Source organism: Dermacentor silvarum, chromosome 2 (assembly GCF_013339745.2).
Source record: "Dermacentor silvarum isolate Dsil-2018 chromosome 2, BIME_Dsil_1.4, whole genome shotgun sequence".
NCBI classification, from domain to species: domain Eukaryota; kingdom Metazoa; phylum Arthropoda; class Arachnida; order Ixodida; family Ixodidae; genus Dermacentor; species Dermacentor silvarum.
The window spans coordinates 40887082-40904571 of NC_051155.1; the positions used below are offsets into that span (position 1 = coordinate 40887082).

The window sequence follows — 17490 nt, forward strand, 5'->3', positions numbered from 1 at the left end:
GATTATTTCCGGGCCCGGGCCGGGCCCGGGTCTCGCCATAAAAGTTTTGATCGGGCTCGGGCGGGCCGCCCAATGTGAAAACGGGCCCGGGCCGGGCCCGTGCAGTGCTCTAAGTCGTGCAACTCCCAGAAGCGCTTGGGTTTAAAGTGGAAGGAAACATAAAAAGATCAGCCGTAGAGATCAGCAAGAGACGATTAGAGTACTGGTCGAAAAAAAGCAGGGAAAAGATGGATACGACCTGATCTCTTAAAATCATAGGCAGCGGTACAAGGTAAATTTTTGTAAAGAAAAATAATAATGCGAGGTATACAAAAATGCTAGATAAAGAACATGTATAGTATGCCCTATTAAATCAAGCAGGCTAGCTGACTATTTGTCGCCGCCCCGTTTCAAAGGGGATGCCAATAATTCATCATCATCATCATACTGTCAAAGTAGCAAATGTTCGCCAAGAAATGCTTTGCATATAAAAAGTTGCACTTAAAAGCACTGGAATTGGTTCGGACGTGGGCACTAAGTAAAGGAAATGCTAAATAATGATGACAGGAGTTTTAGTCATGACCATGGCTGAGCAAAAATGACAGTTAGTCAGCGAAAAAAAGAATTATACTCAAAAACCACTGAAATTGGTACGGACGTGGGTACTAATTGAAGGAAACCCTAAAGGATGATGGTACAAGTCAAAGTCATGACCACGACAGAGAAAATATTATAATGACTCATCGAAAAATGATTAATACTCAAAAACCACTGAAATGGGTTCGGACGTGTAACTAAGTGAAGGAAACACTAAAGGAGTGTGCTATAAGTCATAGTCATGACCATCACTCAGCAAAAATGAGAATGACTCAGCGAACAAGATTAACCCTCAAAAACCAATGGAATGGGTTCAGATGTGGCAGTAAGTGAAGGAAAAGGCTAAAAGGTTGATGGTCGAAGTCATAGTCATGAGCATGACTAAGGCTTTCGCCTTAAGGTGTCATAGGTGTAGCAAAAGGGACTCCTGAGGACTCATGACATCACTGTCATGACATGCGTGTCATGTAGGTCACCAAAGAGCCGCCTACGTCTAGGTGCTCTCATGGTCGTTTGGATAACTTGGTCGGCTCCCCGCACACTGCTTCGCATAACATCGACTCCCACAGGGCGTAGAATCTGGCGGCTTTTTCCTCTCAATGTCAACTAGAACATCGGCTATCACCGTTTGCTCTCTAATCCACACTGTTTCCTTCATGTCTCTTAACGTTAAGCCTAAAATTTCTCGTTCAATCACTCTTTGTGCATTCATTAACTTGTTCTAGAGATTCTTTGTTAACCTCCAAGTTTCTTCCCCATATGTTAGCACCGGTAAATTGATAGGATTGTATACCTTTCTTTTAAACGACAGTGCCAAGCTCCCAGTAAGGATTTGGTAATGACAGCCGTATGCACTCCATCCCAATTTTATTCCTCAGTAAATTTCCTTCTCCATATCAGGGTCCCCTGTGAGTAATTTTCCTTGATAAACCTATTCCTTTATAGGCTCTAGAGACTGACAGGCGATCCTGAATTCTTGTTCCCTTGCCAGGCTATTGAACATTACCTTTGTCTTCCGGATATTTATCTTCAACACCACTCTCACACTTTCTCGGTTAAGGTACTCAATCATTTGTCGTAATTCAGCCCCATTGTTGCTGAATAGGACAATGTCATCTGCAAACGGAAGGTTGCTGAGATACTGGCTGTTGATCGTCACTCCTAAGCATTCCCAGTCTAAGAGCTTAAATAATACTTCTAAGCATGCAGTGAATAGCGTTGGAGCGATTGTGTATTCTTGCCTGACCCCTTTCTTGGTGGGTAACTATCTACTTCTATGTTGTGGTGGTTCATGGGCCCAGGGACTCAGATACTGGAAACAAAGTCATAGACGGGACAAACATTTATCAACGACAGACGGCGACAATTACACTTACGACAAAACACTCAACTATTTCTGTAACGGTCCCCGCAGTCCACGACTCACGCGAGTAGTCACAGCGCGTGTCTCACTGATGATCTTCGCAAGAAAGTCACTCCCACTACTTGATGACGATGTCGGAGGCATCGGCGCTTGCAGACTTGCAGTGCAGTTTGTACGAAGAGCAGTTTGTACGAAGAACTCCTACAGACGGCCAGCACACGAGCAGATTATGAACTGCTGGCACGACAGCACGGCAGGCGCACGCGCTCAGCAACGCGTCACCGTGGCCACGACCCCAGCAGGCGGTTGTGCTGGACCTTTTCACGTGGCTCGCGCGAATATCGCACTCTCGACCAAGGTCATTTGGTACCTCTGGGCTCGAACGCTCATTCACCGCAGGAACAGCACCGACCCTTTCAGCCTGGTCTACATCTCGGCTCTGTCCGGAACACAGGTTCACTGCAGGACACGCCAATCTCAGCTGGTCTGGTAGCACGGGCTCGGTCCGTGTTTGGCTCATGTCGAACCCGTACACCCCCTGGCTACCCTAACAGCGCTAGCTCCGCCGTTTTCGTTCCGAAGGCCTCGAGCTTCCATGCACGTTCGTCTCGAACTCGCGGCTTGACTTCTTGTTCGTGGCTTCAGTTGGCTTTTTCCAGGCTGGGTTGCCAAACTAATTTCTTACTACACTCCCCCTACTTCAGTACGTTGTACACACATATCTAGCAGTTCCTGGGCGTTCGACACAAGTTCCAACACAAGCTAACAACATATTACAAGTAACAAATTGGTGCAGCACGATCATATGAGAAGAACAAGATTGTGTCTACAACGGCACTACGTCACAAGTGTTCAGCGAATTCCGCGCGACTCATATAGTCAGCGCTGATATTTTCGACACCGTGAATGTATTCGTCGTGAAAGTTATACTCCATAAGGAGTAAACTCCAACGTAGCACCCTGTTATTAAGGTGTTTTACTGATTGAATGTATGTCAGTGGTTGATCATCCCATTGCAATGTGAATGGCCGGGCATACAGAAAAACATGATATTTCTGAATTGCCCAAACTAAGGCAAGGCCTTCTCTTTCGATTTTTCCTGCTGTGAAGCAGTGTTACGCGTGGTACGTCACCGGAAGAATCCTCATTTATAGCAATATCAGTCGGCTGAGCGGTGATAGTGCCTGCAACCATTTGTTGGCTTAGTAGTTTGCGCTTTTCATATTCCTTTAACATATTGTTACGGGCCGCCTCCTTGCATTAAGGAAGAAGACGACGATCGCCGAAAACGCTGCGCGTGTTCAGCCATTTTGGCCATCTCTGCCAACAATCCCTGTACATAAATACTTTCTCTTTTTTGCCTATTTGACGCCCCGTCACAGATTGGTGGAGGTGCTGGGTAATCTCGCCAGACGACGGAGCTCCGAAGCGGTCGGCGCTGTGGTGCGACCACCATGGCACACCAACCGGAATCTGCTTCCGCGCCGCGGACAACGATTGTAGTCGTCCAACCCCGCGACCCTGGAATGTTCAACGGCACCGATGGTATCGACGTTGAGGAATGGCTCACGCTATACGAACGGGTGAGCGATTCCAACCACTGGGACCTGACAGTCATGCTGGCCAATGTGGTGTTTTATCTTAGTGGAACGGAGAAGTTGTGGTATGACAATCACGAGGCCGACTTCGGAAGCTGGGATACACTCAAACAAAAGCTCCGTGATCTGTTCGGTAACGCCTCCAGTCGCAAAATCACTGCGAAGCAACAGCTGTCAACTCGCGCCCAGACGTCCACGGAATCATACTTGTCTTACATACAGGATGTTCTGGCGCTGTGCCATAAAGCTGACAGTAACATGTCAGAGTCTGACAAGGTTGGCCACGTCCTGCAAGGGATAGCGGACGACGCATTCAATCTGGTCATGTGCAGAAATTGTGCTACCGTCGATGCCATGATCGAGGAGTGTCAGCGCTTCGAGCAGGCTAAGAGCCGCCGTATTGAACGACCATTCGCCCGGCTTCCCAACACCGCTGCAACGTCTTTGTGTGAAGAGCGGCCGCCATCTAACCTTTCACCGCCGTCGGCCGAATTGACGAGGATTGTCCGCCGTGAAATCGAGGCAATGGCTCCCGCTAGCCTCTTTACCAACTCTAACGCTGGCGACTCAAGCACACCAGCGGTTTCGCTAGTCCAAGCCATCGTGCGAAACGAACTCGCGAATCTCGGGGTTCACGCTGCTTGCGCCGTTGTCAGCCCTACATCCGCTTCCGGGGCCCCGACATCGTTCCCTCGGTATCCGCGGTTCGCTCCACGATCGCGAAACCCTGCTGATTGGCGAACTGAAGACGATCGGCCTATCTGCTTTCACTGCCGCCGTGTCGGGCACGTTGCTCGCTACTGTCACAACCGCTGGCCGTTCCCGCCACGTACTCCATCCTTTGGGCATGCTCGCCGCCTTGATCGCAGCCCTTTTGAGCCACCCCTACACCCAGACGCTGCCACGACATGGTCCAGCCGCTCGCCGTCACCTAGAGGTCACCAGTCGCGTTCGCAACCGTACCGCCGTCCGTCCTCCCGCTCGCCGCCACCTCGCCGCGCCCCGTCGCCGAGCAACCGTGGCTCCTTCACTCCGGAAAACTAAACGATGCAGCGTCCGGAGGTAACGCTGTATCTACGACTCTGCCCGAAAACCCTCTAGTTACTCTGCCGACTGGACGCTGTGTGTTGGACGTTGATGTTGATGGCGTGACGATTTATGCACTTGTCGACACCGGGGCTTATATTTCCGTCATGAGCTCTGGTCTTCGCCATCGCCTAAAGAAGGTGGTCACACCTGCTGTTTCCCACGTTGTAAGAGTGGCCGAAGGAGGAACTCCCACCATCCTTGGCATGTGCACCGCCCGCGTCACAATCGCCAGTCACCCAACTACTGTTTTATTTGCCGTTCTTGAACAATGTCCGTACGACGTTATTCTTGGTCTGGACTTTCTCGCGAGTCATTCTGCCCTAATTGACTGTGCAACTGGCCTCCTGCAGCTCGAACTACCTCAACTAGCCGATGCCCCAACCACGCCTTCGGCCCGTCTCTGCTCTCTCGACTATGTGCGCATGCCCCCGCAAGCCGCCATATATATCGCCATGGTCTCGAGCCCTCCTGTCGCTGATGGCAATTACGTGCTATCCCCGGTAACGGACGTTCTGCTCGCCAAGAACGTCGCCGTGCCTAACACCCTCGTGACCGTCACCGGCAACCGCATCGCCATTCCTATTTTAAACTTCAGCGCCTCTCCTCAACTGATTCCGGCAGGCATGTCACTCGCCGCCATCACTGCTGCCGAAGACTGCGAGATTTGTGCGTTGGATCCCACCCGTTCCTCCAGTTCGTCCTTCCTTTGCACCACAACCAGTTCGCCGCGCGATGTGTTTGTCGGAATGATCCCTGATGACCTTCCTTCTGATCAAGCTACCGACCTTCGCCGCCTCCTGGAGTCTTACCACGACATTTTCGACTTCGACGATCGTTCTCTGAGCCAAACGTCTGTTGTCCAACATCGCATCGACACGGGGAACGCGAGCCCTATCCGTCGCCGGCCCTATCGTGTCTCCCTCGCCGAACGTCGTGTGATCCAAGGCGAAGTTGACAAAATGCTCACAAAAGGCGTTATCGAACCTTCTTCCAGTCCGTGGGCGTCCCTGTGGTGCTAGTAAAAAAGAAAGACAGCAGCTGGCGCTTTTGTGTTGACTACCGACACTTGAACAACATCCCACGCAAGGACGTCTACCCCCTGCCCCGAATCGATGACGCCTTGGACTGCCTGCACGGCGTCACGTACTTTTCCTCCATCGACCTACGCTCCGGATACTGGCAGATTACCGTTGATGCCATGGACCGTGAAAAGACTGCGTTCGTCACGCCGGATGGACTTTACCAATTCAAGGTTATGCCTTTTGGATTGTGTAATGCCCCCGCGACCTTCGAGCGAATGATGGATTCTCTCCTTCGGGGCTATAAGTGGTCTACGTGTTTATGTTATCTAGATGACGTGATTGTATTTTCGCCTACTTTTGAGGACCACCTAGCCCGCCTGTCGGCCATTCTTGATGTGTTTCGCCGCGCTGGCCTACAACTCAACTCCTCCAAGTGTCGTTTTGCTCGGCGTCACATCACCGTTCTCGGACACCTCGTTAGCGCTAGCGGTGTCCAACCTGACCCCGACAAGGTGCGTGCTGTCCGAGACTTTCCTGTTCCTCGCTCAGTTAGCGATGTACGGAGCTTTGTCGGCTTGTGTTCCTACTTCCGCCGCTTCGTCAGGAATTTTGCCGACATTGCCCGGCCGCTTACTGACCTACTCAAGAAGGACATCTCTTTTTCCTGGGGTCGTGCACAAGCTGCCGCATTCACCACCCTTGTCAGTTTACTGACTTCACCGCCCATTTTGGCGCATTATGACCCGTCGGCCCCTACAGAAGTTCGCACCGACGCTAGTGGCCACGGCATAGGTGCAGTACTCGCCCAACGCCAGAACGACCAGGACCGTTTCATTGCCTACGCCAGCCGCCTTCTCTCGTCGTCAGAGCGGAATTATTCGATAACTGAGCGTGAATGCCTGGCTTTGGTCTGGGCTGTGGCAAAATTTCGCCCTTATTTCTACGGCCGACCGTTTTCCGTTGTCACGGACCACCATGCCCTTTGCTGGCTCTCATCGCTGAAGGATCCTACAGGAAGGCTTGGCCGCTGGGCGTTACGACTACAGGAATACACCTTTGACGTGCTCCACAAATCTGGCCGGATGCATCAAGATGCTGACTGTTTATCCCGCTACCCTGTCGATCCTCCCGACACCACCGAACGTGATACCGGTGACTTCGTCATGGCTATTGCAGATCTGGCCAACATACGCGCTGAACAGCAAAGTGACGACACGTTACGATCTATAATTGACCGCCTCAATTCTCGTCAGCCCGACCCATCGCTTCGTCTGTTTGAGCTTCACGACGATATTCTTTACCGTCGTAGTACCACTCCCGACGGCCCAGAGCTTCTGCTTGTTCTCCCCAAGCATCTTCGTGCTACTGTTCTCCAAGAACTCCACGATGCTTCGACCGCTGGCCATCTTGGCGTATCCCGCACATACGATCGCGTGCGGCGCCGGTTTTTCTGCCCTGGCCTGTAGCGATCTGTTCGACGCTACGTTGCTGCGTGTGACCTTTGTCAGCGACGTAAACGGCCCTCAGGGTTGCCTGCAGGCCTTCTGCATCCAATTCACATACCCCAGGAGCCATTCTACCACGTCGGTCTCGACCTCCTCGGCCCATTTCCTTCGTCTGCTTCAGGGAACAAGTGGATCGCAGTTGCGACCGACTACGCTACGCGTTTTGCCATCACGCGAGCTTTGCCGACTAGTTGCGCCACTGACGTCGCCGGTTTCCTCCTTCATGACGTCATCCTTCGTCATGGTGCTCCTCGGCAACTGCTGACAGACCGAGGCCGCTACTTCTTGTCGAAAGTTGTCGATCACCTCCTTCGTTCCTGTTCTGTGGAGCACAAGCTCACTACTGCGTACCACCCGCAGACCAACGGGCTCACCGAAAGGCTGAAACGCACCTTAACGGATATGCTGTCGATGTACGTCTCTGACGATCATCGGGACTGGGACAGCGCTTTGCCATACGTCACGTTCGCGTACAACTCCTCCCGTCACGACACCGCCGGTTTTTCGCCGTTTTACCTCCTGTATGGCCACCACCCTGCATTGCCTTTTAACACGCTCCTACCTGATGTTCTACAACATACCACGGAGTATGCCCGCGATGCTGCCGCGCGAGCCCATCTGGCACGTCAGATAGCTCATGAGCGACTATCCGACTCACAATTATGCCAAAAGGACCGTTACGACCGCAGCCACCGGCACCTCTGCTTTTCTCCGGGATCTGTTGTGCTTCTCTGGACTCCTTCTCGTCGCGTCGGTCTCTCCGAAAAGCTTTTATCGCGTTACACCGGACCTTACAAGGTTTTACGGCAACTTAGTGACGTGGACTATGAAATCACCCCACTGAACAGTTCTTCACCATCTACCCTGCCATCTCGTGACGTTGTGCACGTAACCCGACTGAAGCCGTACTTTTCCGTCGCCTCCTCGTGTAATTAATCTACGCCGAGACGGCGCTCAGCCCGCCGGGGCGGTTAGATGTTACGGGCCGCCTCCTTGCATTTTAGGAAGAAGACCACGATCGCCGAAAAACGCTGCGCGTGTTCAGCCATCTTGGCCATCTCTGCCAACAATCCCTGTACATAAATACTATCCCTTTTTTGCCTATTTGACGCCCCGTCACAATATTTATATGAAAGAGCGGGACCTTATTTCCAAGGTTGACAAGGTAGTCGAGTTCACTACGCTTCTCGATTACTGGAAGCGGACCCTTCCAAGAGAGCACCAGTTTGTTTATATCAGCTGGTAATAATACTGGCACCCGGTCATCTGGAAGGAGTTCCCGCTTCCTCGCCTTCTTTTTATAATTGCCTTTCTGCAGCTTTCCCGCCTTCTCTAATTCTTTGTGTGCAAGTGCACATGTGCGTTCCAGACGTCGCTGAAGCTCCATCATATAGGTATAAGTGGTCTTTGTCTCTTCATCCAGGCGAGCGTTTGTCCACAGCTCCTTGAGAACAGATTTTTGGGCGTTCTTGACACATGCGCCCTATCGTGCGTTTAATGTGCCATTAAAGCGCTAGACCAGACCATTAGCCATCGGATGGTTGGGCGTTGTAGGCAGTTGTTTTAACGACAGTAGTCGACTAAACACTTCCATGACTGTCGACATGAAAGAAAAGCCGTGATCTCCGATGATCTCCCTTGGTATGCCAACGCAGGAGAACATTTCTAGGGGGCCCTTTGCAACCTGAGTGGATTCAATTGAGACTTTTGCACTGCATCTGGGTGTGGCGTTGCAAAATCTACCATAGTTAGTATATAACAATTCCCTTTGACAGAGGTTGGGGACAACGGACAGATGATGTCGATACTAACTCTCGTTAACGGTATGTCGATGATAGGCATGGTGCCCAAGGGAGCGCGTCCCACCAGGTGACGAGGAATCGTCCGTTGACATACGTCACAATACTTCACGAACCGCTTTGTGTCAGATTGGACACCGGGTCAGTAGAAGTCTCCAGTTACCTTGCTTACTGTTTTCCTGATGCGCTGGTGACCGGCTAGGATGCCTTCATGTGCTAATTTCAGCACTATTTCTCGCAGTTGCTGCGGCACCACGAGTTGCTCAAGTTCCTTCTGACAAGGTAATTTGTGCTTGTGGAATAGTGTCTCTTCACGAAGGAAGAAAATTGTTTCCCGATGGTTCGATACGATTCTCTTACCAACAGCCTCGGAACAATTTCGGAGCGTTTCATCGTCCGCCTGATATTTTTTAAGCGTCTCGCTTCCTACACGAAATGCAGGCAGTGACATCAAAGGTAAGGTTGTACCTTCCACCGCCTTTGTTCCCGCTGCTCCTTCGCATTTGTCTCTGGTTCTGAGGCCATTTTTAATGTGTTATCTTGTAGCAACTCCTTGGTTTTGCTTGGGTCACCGTACGATCACCCGATACTATCTGCGCACCGTTATCATGATCTTTGTAGCAGTTCATTTTCTGTCTTTGCTCGGTCATCATGCGAGAATTGAAATGACGTTGTGACTCATTCATATGTAATGCATCCGGTAATGCCGCGCCTTTGACGTTTCCCAAAATCACATCAGACAGTGCGTCTGCCACTCATTTCACGAGTACGTAACCTAGAAAAAACGGGCTCCACAAAAAGACTTTGGCTTCTGGGAGGTGCCGCACACTCTGATCCAGTAAGTACACTGGGCTTGCTGTTCCAGTAAATTTCTCCTTAGAAACGAAGGCTTGTCGCACTACAACCGTGTTGCAGCCGGTGTCCCGTAGCACTCTAACTGGGCTATTTTCCAGAAACCCTTTGGCAACGGGCAAGTTCCCGTTCCCACCAGCTGTAACACCGCGGCCCACCGTAGTGTTCACAATGGGAAATTTCTCTCCATCATGTAGAACAACGTAACCCTCGTTCTCTGTTGAGGTTGCACCTGTTTTGTCTACAGAGACCATACACGATGCTTCCTTCTTGTCTACCCTTCCGGTGGAAAACTTATTACTGCTGTGAGGCAACGTGTCATTTCGGTCATGCACTTGAAAACCTCTTGTGGTCCCCGACCAGATGTCAGCTGCTCTATGACCTTTCTTGTCACACAGGAAACAGCGGCTAGTGGTCTTCTCTGTTTTCCTCGCCAGCTCCGACTTCGACGCTGACGGCCCTGCTTCCTTGGGGATACGTTCTTTACTTAGATTCGAGAGCACCTGCGCTTCCATGAAACTGTCAGTGGTATCACACAGCGAACTCAGCGTCTTGCAGTTTCTTTCTTTCAGAAAATTCAGAGTGCTGGGGAACAGCCTTTCATATACTGCTCGCATATTATTAATGCTCTCAAGCTAGAATAGCTTCTCTCCGTCTTGCCCATTTCTAGCCAGCGGTCAAAGTAGCCGGAAAATCTAGCAACATGCTGCAGACCGGACTCGTTGTCTTCTGGCTTGGCTTGGCGAAATTTCTCCCCATAACCTTCTGCGGTGTACGGGAACCATTGCCGTAACGCCGCTCTTAGCTGATCATATTTCAGCGCAGCGGTCGGATCTAACCGGCCTATCACGGTTAGCGCCTCTCAGGTCATGTATAGGCTCAGTGAAAGAGCCCACTTCTCACGGGGCCACCCTTGACACGTGGTGACCTGTTCGAACCGCTGCAGGTACGCGTCGAGGTCGTCGCGTGCTTCAAATAGCAGCGGTATCAGTTTATGAGGACTGCAGACATCCCATGCACCTGTGGTATTGATGCGACATCCTCCTGGTTCATCAGCCTCAGTTGACTGCGACCTGTTCGAACTTTCCTGAAGTTGATGCTTCAGCTCTAGGATCTTCAGCTCCTGTTCTTGAACTTTCTGTTGCTGCTCTAAAAGTCTCTGTTGCCGCTTTGCGCTTTCTTTCGCGACCTCACGTGCCTTAGCACGCTCGTCGCGAGCTTGGACGCACTCGCTCTCTACACATTCTCTGAGGTCAGCATTGTCAATCACTAGCTCTCGGCCAAGTGCAAATAGTTTTCCTTTTCCATGGCTCAGCTCCGTATCTGAGTAATGGATTTAGATGTTACAAAGCAATCCTGGCAAGCTCGCCAATTGTGGTTGTTCGTGGGCCCAGGGACTCAGATACAGGAAGCAGTAATACACAGGACAAACATTTATCAACGACAGACAGCGACAATTACACTGACGACAAAACACTGAACTATTTCTATAATGGTTCACGCAGTCAACGACTTACGCGAGTTGTCACAGCGCGTGCCTCACAGACGATCTTCGTAAGAAGGTCACTCACAGTAATTGACGACGATGTCGCAGGCGTGGCCGCTTGCAGACTTGCACCACTGTTTGTACGAAGAACTCGTGCAGGCGGCAAGCGCACGAGCAGATGATGAACTGCTCGCGCGACAGCACAAAAGGCCGAAGCGGTCAGCAACGCGGCACCGAGGCCACGACCCCAGCAGGTGGTTGTGCCGGACCCTTTCACGTGGCTCGCCCGAACATCGCACTCTCAACCAAGGTCATCTGGTACCACTGGGTTCGAACGCTCGTTCACCGCAGGAACAGCACCGACCCCTTCAAGGTGGTCTGCATCTCAGCTCTGGCCGGAACACAGGTTCACCACAGGACACGCCAGTCTCGTGCCGGCTGGTCTGGAAGCACCGGCTTGGTCCGCATTTTTTTTCGTAATAAAGTGGTCATGTGAGTAATGCTTTTCTTTCCTACGTATCCCCTGCTTGGTCAGCGAGGATTGTTTTTTGTGTGTCCTCGGTACGCGCTCTAGCGGACGACACGCGGGATTCTCCGTACACGCTTGCGTTGCTTGGAAGGCCTGGCGCTGGGCAGTTCCCACCCTACCAAATGTCCGCTTGAGCGACTTGCATCATGCCCAGTGGTTTGGGACCCCTATAGCTGTATGAAAACAAAATCAGCTTATTTACCCTGCGGGCGAGGGAGAGGTCACCATAACGTACTATAATCAGCCGCGCCCAGCGACTGGTGTGGTTTACGGCATGAATTCGTTGGCTTTCCAAAAGCTGGAACTATTTAATCTCGGAGACAGCCTACATAGTGTTGCAGTCTCAGTATCTTATCACCATGAAAAAGTCTAATTAAACCTCTTACAGGTATAACTGTCGAGTTGCACTGTCTAATCACGACTTATTGTAGAGATGTTCGTGAAGTGACCTTGGTCGAACGTGCAGAGCCATTTAAATACCAATAGAACACTGACTTGAATTTTTTTCTAAAGTCTTGTGTCACTTCTGGACTTGCCGATTTCATTTTCAGACTGTTTCTAAATAAGAACTACACTATTAATTGTATCCCAGCAGAAGCAAGAACAGCTGATGTTTTCTATTTTGTAAAAATGAGGGCCACTTTTTGGTGGCGTGTATCGAAAACTTGCCCTGTGTAGGTTGCTTATGTGCTCCGAGAACAGTTACTGAGTATAGTCTCTTTCTCCTCATTTTTATGCGTTATACACGGCATTTAATTGTTTGCCTCCGGTATCCTCGGTGAACTATGCGGGGCATGTGTTTTTATTTATTCGAAGTACGCCGAAATGTTCTGAGTGACGAGTGATATATGTTTATCCTGTGTAGGTTCGTTACAGTCTTTGTAGAAAGTTATTCAGGGGAGCGTTCCAGGGAGTCATACTGCCGCTAAGCGAAATCTTTCCCGGACTCGTAAAGCAACAGCACGAGATACGGTTCAACTTCCCTGAAAATAGAGATAATTTTAAGTGCAGTGCGTTGTGAAACATTTAATTTTCTACTTTTAATGGGAGCGTTGCAGATAATTACTAAACCCTCGTTTCTCCGTGTGTTTTCGTACATCATAGGAGATTCTTAGTTTGTTTCGCCGGTGTCATCTCTGAGCTAAACAAATCATTCTGTTTATATCTGAGGATAATTAGGGGCACGGCATGGGTAATCTGTAGGCAATGATCCAAATGGGTGGTTTAAGTGTGCACTTTCCAGTAGAATACGTATGCAAGTGGTCCATTGCGTTATAGTCTGGTTTACGAGTGGTGTAAAACTTAGACGGCTGCGCTGGCATAATTACAACTACAACTGAGGTCAAAATTTTGCGAATATAAGAGGAGCAATACGCCAAGTTTATGTGCGATGGTAAATGCGTGTTTATCAAATACAGATTTTAAAAAATTTACTCAATTGTTCGAAAGTATCACGCTGCTGCTTGGTTTCCGAATGTCCCAAGAGAACTCTGCGTTTCAGATATTCTATACTTTGAAGGAATAGGCAGATTTTAAGTGCGATGTGTCGCGTAGTTTTAACGTTTCTGGCTTATTTACGAGTGTTGCCAATAATTATTCAACCCTCATATTTTATTTATTTTTACTTTTTCATGCATGATATAGTAGGTTCGCCTGGCGTCCTCACTGAACTAAAGGAGGCAGCTTCGTTTTGTTTGGTGACTGTAAGGACAGTTAATAGGTGATGTGTAGGTGAAGTTCAGAGTAGATGGGTAATTGGGGCTTTCGCAATAAATTACGTATGCAAGCACTCTAGAATGTTATGAGAGTGTCTAACGAGTGGAAAGAATTGAGCCCGCTGCCACGGCAGAACTGTAAAAGCCACCAAGACCAAATTTAGCGAAAATTTGTGGTATGCTATGGAAACTCTCTGTGCGAAGTTAAATGTGCTTGGATCATACACAGCCTTTGTAAAAAGATTCTTAATCAAGTGTTAAAGCGTGTGATATGGCAGCTATCAGCTATGCGTCCCGACATAGCTGTAGGTTACAGCATGTTTATTTTTTTTCTGGAGAGGGGAGGGGGGACATGGTAACTGCAATGTGCGACAAAAATTCTTACGTTCCTGATCCAGCTAGAAGCGTTGCAAATAATCATTGACCGTCTTTTTTTCTGTCCCTATTTTCAGGCGCCTTAACACGTTTCGATTTGGTTTCAGTGATGTCCTCGGTGAACTAATCAACACATTTTGTTTATATTTGGCGAAAATAAAGGGTGCGTTACGGACAAAAGGTAGGTAAACTTTAAAGACAGGGGACCAATTATGACATTTGCAGTAATTTGCAAGGAATCCGGAGCTTTATCAATACGTCTTGCGCTCAAATGATTTATCACGTTGCTCTGGCAGAACTGTGAACTCAAACAATATCAAATCTAGCAAAAATTGAATAAGGAGGGCGAGGGGGAGGGAGGGAGGGAGGACACCATGGTAAATGTTATGGCGAAGTAACGTGTGTGTAGAATTACTTGCTTTTTAAAAATTCCAAACAAGAAGTGCTCCAAAGGATTACATGCGGACAAAGTTTTAAATTGTACAGTCATATACGGGCAATTTTTTAATGTACGCGACATCATTACAAAAAATTGAAAGTATTATTGCAACTGTTCGAAAGAAACAGGTTCGCTGGAAATCGGGTTGTCGCACACATCTGCTGTAATTTGTTTCTAGTGAATATTGCAAGTAATTTACGTTTATTGTACTTTGTTGCGTAGAATTTCGACAATACTATTACCTGAACTAGTGATACATTTAGGCTGTATTCTTAAGTACCAAGTACGTTTACTTAATAATATTGTTTTTAACAAATGTACATTTTGTACGTGCGTTATACTGCTGCTACTGGGCGGGATCCGAGCGCTCTGTGAGACACTCACTGCCTTTAGTTCCTGCATCATCTTGAAAGCTTTAATAGTTGCAATAAATAACCGTAAATTTAAATAATTTTTCCTACAGCCATGGGTCAATATGTGATTGATAAATAGGTCGATGTCTGTTAAATATAAAAATAACTGGTAGACGCATTTCCAGGCACTTTCACCTATTGTGATAGTAATTCGCAATGTATATATATATATAGAAAGAGAGAGAGAGAGCAAGAGGTGGAGAGGTCAAATTTTTTGCAGTTTGCCCCCCCCACTCTAGAAATAGTTGGTACGCCACTGGTCGCCGAGGACGTCTTTGGCAGCGATCAAGTCTTGGCCTACCCGGAAGACCTCAACGGCGATGCCACACAGTACGACGGAAAGGACACGAACCATCTTCCAGCCAGCTCATCCAACAGACCTCCAAACGAGATGTAGCACATGTCAACTAGTTGCGACAAGACGACCGAGGCAAGCAGCACATGAGATATCACAAGCATGGAACAAGTATCGGACAGGCCATGTACCATTCGGTCCCTAATGACGTCAATAAGAAGCCGTTCGGCCAATGTAACATGGTGCCTCAACGTTTTTCATTTGCGACCAGCGCACAAGCTGCGACAGTAGGTGTATTCATCAGCGGGGCACCCACATGTCGCCCGGAACGCTGCAGCCAGCCTCGTCCACCAGGGCTGCGCTATATGTCATCGGACAGGTGCGCTTTTCTATGAAGTTGATCTGGTTGAAGAACTATATTGGGACAATGACTAACTGCGCATTTTTTGTTTTCATTTATCAGCGTCCTCTTGTTTCCGCATATGTTTGTTGTTCGCGCTTTCTTGGGGGGAGGGGGAACGTGCAACAGTGCACAGATGGTCCGTAGATGAAAGCAGAGGAAGGCGAAGAATAAAGGCAGTGTTCGGGCGACCATGTTGTTCTACGTCCGCCACCTCCTGCTTGCGTCACACACACACACACACATATATATATATATATATATATATATATAATACAAACCACATCTGTAGCTTCTTGCAAACTTCGTGTACAGTGTAATGAAGCAGAGGCGCCCCTGGGTTTGTGCCTACTGAGGAGGAAGACGAAGGACCGTGCCGTGATCGCGAGAGAACCCCCCGTGCTACAAATAGTCCTTGCAGTGCCTACCAGTACCTAGCGTTCTTACAACGTTATCGACGACAATAAACCTCGTCGCATTTGGTGGAGGTTGCTGAGATCCTTCGCCTCGGCCTGGAGCTCCGCACTCGAACCCTGCCAACACCAACACGATCGCCCTGCACTATGCCTGATCCAGCCACTTCGTTGCCTGCACCACTGGTGTCACTGTCGTCTGCGCCGGCGTCCCTCTTCATCGCGATCCACCCATTTTCAGTGGGACCGCCGAACACGACGTGGAAGCCTGGCTCTCATCGTACGAACGTGTAAGTGCCCATAACAAATGGGACGACCAGGCTAAGCTGTCCTATGTGTCCTTCTACCTCGCCGACGTAGCCAAACTGTGGTTCTTCAACCACGAATCAGACTTTTCAAGCTGGTCAGCATTTAAGACCCTTTTTGCCGAAGTGTTTGATCGCCCCGCTGTGCGTAAGCTACGCGCTGAACAGCGTCTGCGCCAGCGCGCACAGCAGCCTGGAGAGACATTCACCAGCTACATCGAGGATGTTCTCGATTTGTGCAAGCGGGTAAATCCCACCATGTCAGAGGATGACAAGATTAAGCATATCCTCAAGGGCATCGAGGACGGCGCATTCCAGATGCTGCTGGCAAAAAGCCCAGCGAGCGTATCAGTCCTTACTAACCTATGTCAGAGCTTTGACGAGCTGCGCCGCCAACGTTCCATCACTCGCCAAAACATTCAGCTCACCGATTCTGTCTCGAGCATTGCGGTTTCTGAAGACCTTCTGCCCAACTCGACCCTATCGCAACACATAAAAGATTTTATTCGTGAAGAGCTGGCCAGGCAGCTGTCGCTGCTGCCTCACAGCGACTCACCTTCGGCAGCTTTGACTCCGACGCTACAGCAAGCCATCCGGAATCAGATATCGGAAGCGCTTCCTGCAGCTCCTCCAACTTCCCCACCCAATCCTATGAGTGTGCCGCAGCCATATGCCAACTTTCCCACTCACCCTACGTCGTTGCCGCTCAGTTACGCAGCCGTGGTTGCACGGCCTCCTCCGCCGCCAGCTTCCTTTTCATCACCCATGCATCCGGCTTCATTTCCAGTTGCCCGACCGTCACCGCAGTTTTTTCGTCCAACCTCGACGTGGCGCACTGAAGACAACCGGCCTATCTGCTTCGCCTCCGGCATTGCTGCCCATGTGGCGCGCTTCTGCCGCCGCCGCGCCCCAACAACGCCTACCACCTTTGAAACGCCCACCTACGCACCACAATACGCCGCCGCGTCTCCATTTTCACCGAGACGTCTTGAAACTGATCGCCGATCAGAAACTCGTCGTTCCCCTTCCCCTCGTCGCCGTTCGATTTCGCCGCTGCGTCGTCGAGCTTCCACTGAAGCGGGAAACTGACTGGTGCAGTTCCTGAGGCAACAACTGCTAATACGTCTACGTTCTCAAGACCTCCATCTTCGCCGCAAAATGTTATTACCGTTTTTGTTGAGGGAAGACCCGCAGTTGCGCTAGTCGATACCGGAGCCGCCGTTTTCGTCATTCACGAGAACCTTCGTCGCAAACTCCGAAAAGTGACTACAGCTCCCTCTGGCCTTGTGCTCGCAACTGCCAGCGCGCAGCGAATT

General features: G+C 49.8%; 1 protein-coding gene across 1 annotated transcript in view; it reads right to left on the reverse strand.

Annotated features, from left to right (window-relative positions):
- Positions 1 to 17490, reverse strand: part of LOC119439977 (membrane metallo-endopeptidase-like 1) — a 668359-nt gene that overhangs the window by 543488 nt on the left and 107381 nt on the right. The gene's annotated exons all lie outside the window — the stretch shown is intronic.